Source organism: Peromyscus maniculatus, chromosome 4 (genome assembly GCF_049852395.1).
Source record: "Peromyscus maniculatus bairdii isolate BWxNUB_F1_BW_parent chromosome 4, HU_Pman_BW_mat_3.1, whole genome shotgun sequence".
NCBI classification, from domain to species: Eukaryota; Metazoa; Chordata; class Mammalia; order Rodentia; family Cricetidae; genus Peromyscus; species Peromyscus maniculatus.
In genome coordinates, this window is record NC_134855.1 from 133,214,339 (window position 1) to 133,222,432 (window position 8,094).

An 8,094-nucleotide genomic window follows, 5' to 3' on the forward strand; every position below is an offset into this window, starting at 1 on the left:
ATCTCCAGGCAACTTTATTTATTAACATACAAATAAAATATCACATTTCATGACAAATAAAATATCACCACCCCGCTTTTCATTACCTCTTCTGCTTTCTTTCCTTCCTTCACTCTCTCCTTTCCTCCCTCACTCCCTCCCTGTCACTCTTTCCTTCCCTCTCTTCATCTCCTTCCTCTCTCTAGCTCATTACTTTGCTATGTCTTTTCTGTCTCTGTTCTTCCTCCCACAAACACTGCAGCTCAGGTGAAGCTCCCGAGACAAAGATGAAAACAGCAGACACTCAGATGTCCAGCAGCTCAGAGAGTCACAGCACCCGCCCTCCTTCTAGACCCACTTTCTGGCTTCTGCAAAAGCTTCTAGCAAATGCTCAAAGACCATTCCACAGAACAAGAAGATACAAATCCCACCGACGATGGGCAAGACCCTTGGTTAGTTCACATCTATCAGGCCAAGAACTGAGGGACTCTGTGTAACCCAGATTTAAGACAAGAACTTAGAGCAACATTTTATATTTATTTTTAAGATTTACTTATTCTATGTGTAAATGTGTTTGCTTGCATGAGTTTATGTGCATCATGTGTGTGCAGTTCCATGAGGAGTTGAGAGGAGTCCTTTGAACTCCCTAGGACACAAATTGCAGGCAGTTTTGAGTTGCTGTTTGGGTCTGGGAATCAGTTCCTGGTCCTCTTCAAAGTAGCAAAGGCTCTTTCATTGCTCAGCCCTCTCTCTAGCTCCAGGGCACAGGGTTCTGGAAATAATAAAATATATATGTCACCCTGAAAATGTCAACCTTGCTGAAAGTGTAATTAAAAATCGTCAGACACCATTGGAGTATAGTTTCCCTAACTGACAATTTTAGCTATGATAAAATGGAAGGTGCTTGAAAATATTTTTCTACTTTTGTCTTTATTATCTTCCAAACCTTGCCTGCAGATTATTTAGTTGTGACAATAGGGTGAAGTGGATGAACTTTCTCTCATTCTGGATTTTGCTTTATCCTTCTCCCTCCATCTCTCCCACTCACTCTCTAGCTCCACCCCCGCTCCCCACTCACCTTTCTCCCAATTTCTCAAAAAAAAGACTTTTCAGTTTGGGGTGGAACTCCAAAATGGAGGACCTGCCCAAGTTTAAAAACAACATGGCATTTTGTAGGTGGTGGCTCAAGTCTGTCTGCTGTACTGTGGGAAGGTCTGGGGAATGCTTCTGTCCTTCTGGGCAAGGGAAATCTAGGAAGCAGAGCCCCTAAAATGCATCCAAGCCTGGTTCCCGTGTGACCCAGCCCCTATATTGGTCTCTCTGGCCTCAGTAGCCTTTCGCAAACCCTGTGGTGAGTTGTGATTGGGAACAAATACCAGCACATTCTTTAAGTGATGGGGTGAGTGGGACCAGGAAGCTGTCACGATTGGGGGTTAGCACATGCTGAGAATAGAATGTTCTAACCAAGGACAGATAACCCTTAATGCTTTATTTTTTTATTTAAAAGGGTTTTTTTTCCCATTTTACACACAGTTCCCCTTCCCTCCCCTCCTTCCACTCAACTCCCCACTACCACCCCACCCAGCATCCACTCTTCAGTGATATGCCAGACTTTGGTCACTGGAGACTTTCAATGAGAAATTCCTCCCACGACCCTGATGCTGGCCTTTTTCTTCACAGACAAGTATTTTCTATTCAAGGAGATTTTCTGTACTCAGAGAGGGATGGTCTTTCCAAGGTGACTCAGGGCAGCCAGCACAGACCTCAGATGACCATTGACATCCCAACCTCTCCCCAACAAGAGCCCTTTGTGTGTGCTCTGTAATGTAATTGCAGACATTCCTGTCAGCCCTGTGAACAGCCCATGGAGTGTGAGGATATTCACATGTGTTGCCCACCTGTTTTCTCTGCACATGGACAGCAGGGAGGTGAGGTGCACTTTCCAGTCTCACTTCAAGGAGAAGGAAGAAATGCCTATTTAGGTCATGCAGTCAGCAGTGTGAAAAGTGAGGATTTGAACCCAGGTCCTGCCAGTCCCAGTGATAGACTCTGACCAGACCCCTGCAAGTCCCCTCAACACACTCATGATGCCCCAGGAACTTCCCTGCCCAAGATGCCAAGAACATCCATGTACAAGATATTAATTAAGCTATTGAGCAACTGAGACCATCACTTCTAACTCCAGCACCTCTAGTCTGTGTTCCTCGGGTGTGAATACACCTCATAACAAGATTTCATGATGGCCCTTGGCTCTGTGCCCCATATCAGGGAACAAGGCTTCCATGGGTTTGTGGAACATGGTGTCACACAGACAGGGACAAGGTCTGCACACAGAAGCAAGCCATGACAAAGGCACAGCAGGTCTGACTGCATGAACTACCAGAATCACAAGTTCATAATGTCTCTTGCTATGGTTACATCATATTGAGGACAGGCCCTAAGGGCTTCGTAAATAGCAGGGCCTCAGCTCTGTGCTGTCCTCAAGCCAGACCAGTTGCCTCCTGTTTCTGTGCTCTTCAAGCTTTACATGGGCCACATTTGGAGACCAATTTGAGCTATGGGACCTGTGGAAAACAGGATGTACAAGCCTAGGGACAGTCTCACCCTGCCACCTGGCTGCTGCCTGGTCTAGGCGGAAGGAATCAAGCACTGGGTTTGTACGACTGTGCAACCTTGACACCTGTGGGCATAGGAAGAGCTGTAAATGTGAGTCATAGGCGTTGAAGGCATAGCTTGGGCTCTAAATGTTACAGTGTGGTCAATTAATTAATTGTGAGATGGTGGTCATCTCTCAGTCCTGTAGCCTGGATGTTTGGCCCAGAATATCCTGGGGAGGCCACATACCAGCTTTGGTCAGAGTCCATAATCAATATTGCCTAAGAAAAATCTGTATATTTTTCTTAAAATAAAAACATCCTTATTTTTACTTTCTGTTTATATGTGGATGATGTCCATGTGTGATTGAAGATGCAGGTATGGCTATGTGCCTGTTGAGGTCAGAAGATAAATTTCATGAGCTGTTGCCTCCTTCCATATTTCTGTGTGCTCTGCCAAGCAAACATGAGTCTCCTGCTCACCCATCTCACAGACTCAAGAAGCCACATAGGCTACCATGAAGAAAATATATATTTTATGCCTACAAAGTGGTGTCTACATCACAGGATTTCTTTAGTTTCTCACTGATGGTAATAAACTACCTCTCAACCCGCATTGAAGATGGGTGTCTACAAAACTCCCTTGTCTGTCCTCATCCATACATTCTTCAGTTACAACTATCTGTCAAAGTCCATCAGAGAATAAAGTCATTATTGAGAACATGAAATAAAGGGCATCATTTCAGGAACCAGGTCTAGCTATAACATAAGCCCGACTGAGACTATGAGTTTTCACTTCATATCCTAATTCTCCCTAACATCTCTGTTTTTCCTCTTACAAAGAGCACTGGATTCCTCCCTATCAGCAAACATCCATCCCTGCTGTACATTCATACATCATCCACCTTCTGTGCAATGGAAACATGGGAGTCATACAGACACACTACACACATGGCCAAACCGAGGTAGGAAGGATGTGAATCATTTAGCCTCCCCTTATGGCTCCATATGGAAGAAACACTAACACTCAACAGCACAGTGGCCATGTATCATTTTCTTCCATTACTTTTAGTGTTGGTGAAATTCTCTGCTCTGAGCACTAGACTTGTGGAGGAACATTAAACAAAATCATCTAGGAAGCTGGTTTTAAATACATGTGCTTGAGTCAGCAAGATTGAGGTAGTTCTTTTATTGACCCCTCACTGTACCCATTCACAGAATCCTAACAATCCTCTCATTTTCCACATCTTCACTGCTGGTTTATATAATTTCACTAAAGTGTTGTGTCAAAACTCTTACACATGTTTCTGAATTTTCTTGACCTTTCCTTATTGATCAGTGTTGACTGACTGGAAATGAAGGGCATCACCACATCTGGTTTAGGTGTGCATAAACTCCCACCTCTCTTCTCGGCTATAGAAGAACTTGTCTAACTGACAAACAGGTCTTATGGGAACAGGAAAGCTCTGCACATGCTGCCTTCAAACCTTGCCAATGTTTAGGGAACTTTCGAAGATGAAGAAAGGAGCCATCCTCTCATTCCGCAGCTGGGGAATCAAAGAAGAGAGAAAGGGGTGTCAGGTTTAAGGTTACTTAGTGCTTATATGACAAGACGGAGCTATCTAAGCAATGCTGCTGAGGTGGCCTGTGTTCATCAATATAACAGGTAGATCCTGCCTGCCACAGACCCAGGTGTCAGTTTTGTGATTGCCTCTATTAGATAAAAACGGGTTTTAATACTTGATTTTTATTTCCATGTATGTATCTTTGTGTGAATATCTGTTCTTGTGTCTCCAGAAGCCAGAAGAGGGTGTCAGATCCCCTGTAGTACAGGTGGTTATCAGACCTCTAACAAGGATGCTGGGACTGAACTCTAGTCCTCTGCAAGAGCAGCAAGCACACTTAACCACTGAGCAATCTCTCTAGTCTCACCACTGCATTGAGAACACAATAGTATATGACTGCACAAGAATGCTTTCCTTAAAAATATTCAAGCCCATGTATACATTCATATGTATGCATGCATATATGTACATATTTATGTGCATGTATGTATTACAACCAGTCATAATGGAAGATGTGAAATCTCCCAACATTACTTAAAGATACTCCATACAGAACAGGAAAGCAGTCTACAGTAACAAAGGCTAGTCTTCCCATCTTGTATGATTTCAGCAGCTAAAGCTAAAGGATGGCCTGAAACATCACTATACAACCTGAACAAAATACGTACAAGATCACAATTCTAATCTAAAATGCCTTACACACAGAGAAATGAAACAGGCTACAAACTGCAGAGAAAGTAGGAGGAAAAAATTGTGTTACAAATAACATTTTAAAAAATCATTTTAACCCATGGCTTATTTAAACACCTAGGGATTGTTGTTACTGTTGGTTGTGGTTCCTGTTGTTTTATCCCTGATTAACAATGTCTTTGTTTCACAGTGCAGATATTTCTACACAAACATCACAGTTACTTTACTTTTGCCATCTGGCACATGCCATTTATTCTGTTCATTCCTTGATTCTACTCCCAGCTCTTCCGTTAGGACACTCTACCTCCTCCTGCAATGTTGATTCATTTTCTCTGGGCCTGATTCCCAATTGACATTTTGGGGCCCCCTATTTCCCACTTTCACTAGTTGGAGCAATATTTTCCCTCTATGATTTTTCCTTGGTCCTAGATGTTTCCATTTCTTAGTGTATTCTCTCAAGTGCTTGACTAAGTTTCTCAAACTCACATAGACGATCTCAGTACTAGTTACAGACCCTCAAGTCACCCCTAAAAAAAGGCATACACAATCTGCTTCCACTGCTTGGCCAACTGATGAATTGTTTTGTTGATAAGTGTTCAAAATATACTGATACAAAGTGATCCTGGAAACAGTGCATGGACCCAGCTGTGTGGACACATTTCCTAACCTGGGATAGTCAGGTTCTGCATCTGGACAATGGAGATGGTGGCAATCCTCCCTCATTGAGATGTTGCAGAGACTGAGGAAACAGCAAAAGGAAACTGACTCTCTGAAACAAGGAGGATGGGAGCTCATTCCTTGATGGTGCCGGCACTGAGTGGACGACTGTTGTGACAGAAGTCCTTCAGAGCATGAAGATGGATGTGGAGTCACTTCAGGAAACTGTGATGTGGCCATTAACAGCATTCTAGGACTTTGAACTCACTAGATTACAGCAGATTAAACCTATTTTTACCTCAGAATGATATGAGGTGAGTTGGTACTTCTTTGCTCCCAGAAAAGACACTACCCCTCTGGGGAGGCCATTTCAATGTCAAAGACAGATCAGTAAATCTTGTCTTCCCCCCTGGAGCTGAGGGTTTCTGAAGCAAGGCTCATTAGAGCTTAAGAAAGTCTGAGGCATGGCTATAGGCCGAGTTTGGACAGTTCACACATCTGGGTTCCCACAATCTGTAATTTCAGGCTCAAGGTGAAAGTTCCATTTGTCCTCATCTCCACCTACATCCTGGTACCTAAGGACTTTCTCTTAGAATGACTCTTCTCCAAATACAGCCAGGAGGATAAGTCCAAGTTCTTTCAAGGGATAGGATATTGGAATCCACAGCCCTTATTCTACAGCAGTGGTTTCATGGAATGTTGATTCACGCAGTCCTGAGTTCAAGTTCTGGCTCTGAGGCCCAATATTTCCCTCCATCAGTAGTCCACCTAAACTGAGAAGGTAGAGGTTCAAATTCATAAGAGGATGTAGTGAGGACAAGAGAAAAGCTGAGAGGCACATGTAAGGCAAAGAGGAATGCCATGTGGGCCCTTATGGGTTTGGGGCAGTATGCAGGTCAGCGAACTCAGAGTCCTGGACTTGCAAGCTGACCTGTCTTCCAAGGGCAAAGGTGTGGAGCTGAAGATGCCCCTGGTTGTGAATGCCTCTGTGCGTCTCTGAGTTTATGTCACTTGGATTAGGGATGAGGAGGGGTCAGGACCGGGTGTCAGACAAGACCACACAACCATAGCTGTCCCCCTCTGTGGTGTATCCATCCTGGGCACTGTGGAAATGAGTGTATACAGTGAGGCCAGGCCAAGTCAGTCCCATCACTGTCCAGGGAAGACAGCCTCCCTCTGTTGACGTGACAGCCAATGTTTGACAACTTTTGTTCTTTTTTTTTTTTTTTTACTCTGTCACAACTGAGACTTTATTGGTTGAGTACACAGACATTTCAATTCTTAAAACATGGACCCAAACTCTAAGAGTCATACATTGTGTTCACGTACCCAAAAGAGCCATGTATTGTTTCTCTTTAATTTATTCCAGTGATGTTCCATCCTAAACTTGGCAAGTTTTCCCTAAGACCTCACATAACAATCAAATGCTCACAGTCCTTAATTACACTGACTCACAATTTTATGCCACATACAGTACATATTCAAAATTTCAATCTTTCACAGCACATTATCACAATTGTTAGGAAAATGGACTGCCATGACCAGAGACAGTTCTGACAGGGCAAGGACCGAGGAGTGGTATTTTAGGATACAGTTCTACTAGAAACACGAGACCAGAAATAACTGAAAATATTCCAGACACAAATGCACGACCAAGACTCCAAGTATGCTTTGTGTTGTAGGATATAAAACTAGCCCCCTCTACGGAATGTTATGGTGACCCCCGAGACAGTCACAGCCTCTCCTGATTCAGTATCCTGCTATTTTCTGGTTGTACCAAAAAATAAACAACCAGCAAGTGATTTAACCTCTTAAAAAAATCATTTACACTTAAAAAATGGGATGAGGCGGGACTTCCTTCCACCTTTTAAAAAGGTTTCTAGAGCTACTAAAAAACTCGCATTTACAAAATAGTTGATAAAAATATTCCTCTGGATTGTACAAGAAGGGAGACGGGGACACTGACAGACACGATGGATGGTTAGTCGGACTTGGCTTCTTTCTCTTCGACATCAGAGGCTGGACTCTGGTTCTCAGCCTCTCCATTTTCTGCAGGCACATCTGTGGTTTGCTGGTCAGCCACCTCCGCCTGTTTGCCCTTTGCTCCCCTCTTCCCTTTTGTTTGCACTTTTTTGTCTGATCATTTATCCTTTCCCGCCCGCGGCCTTCTTCGGCTTGGCGTCCACCTTGGCTGGGCGAGCTTGGCCGAGAGCCTCGCCAAGCTCCGCTTGGGCTCCGCCTTTGCCGCTCTGTCTGCTCTAACCTTCCTCTTGGGCATCGTGGCGGCGCTGGGTGGGAGGCGCATGCGAGGCCAAACCCGTCACGGAGCTACACAGCCTCGGCCACCACCGCACGAACTCAACAACTTTTGTTCTTATTCCAGGTTGCTGCACAGTGGCTTCATCTTACTCCCTGCAGCATCTCTCCCTAGGATTTGCTTCTTTCACCCACACAAACTGCCTGAGGTCACTTCAGCACTGCCTGCTCTGTCTGTGAGTTGGACAGAGATGCCCCTCATTTGTGATTTGGGTCATTTCACTGACAAGTCTCTCAGTTCACTTGGTGATAGCCAGATTGGAATAGTCACCAGGACACTTACCCTCCTCTCC

The 8,094-nt window shown here is 44.3% G+C and overlaps 1 pseudogene; it reads right to left on the reverse strand.

Annotated features, from left to right (window-relative positions):
• Positions 1–7,144: 7,144 nt before the first annotated feature.
• LOC143273040 (non-histone chromosomal protein HMG-14 pseudogene) lies at positions 7,145–7,772 on the reverse strand (annotated as a pseudogene).
• Positions 7,773–8,094: the final 322 nt, after the last annotated feature.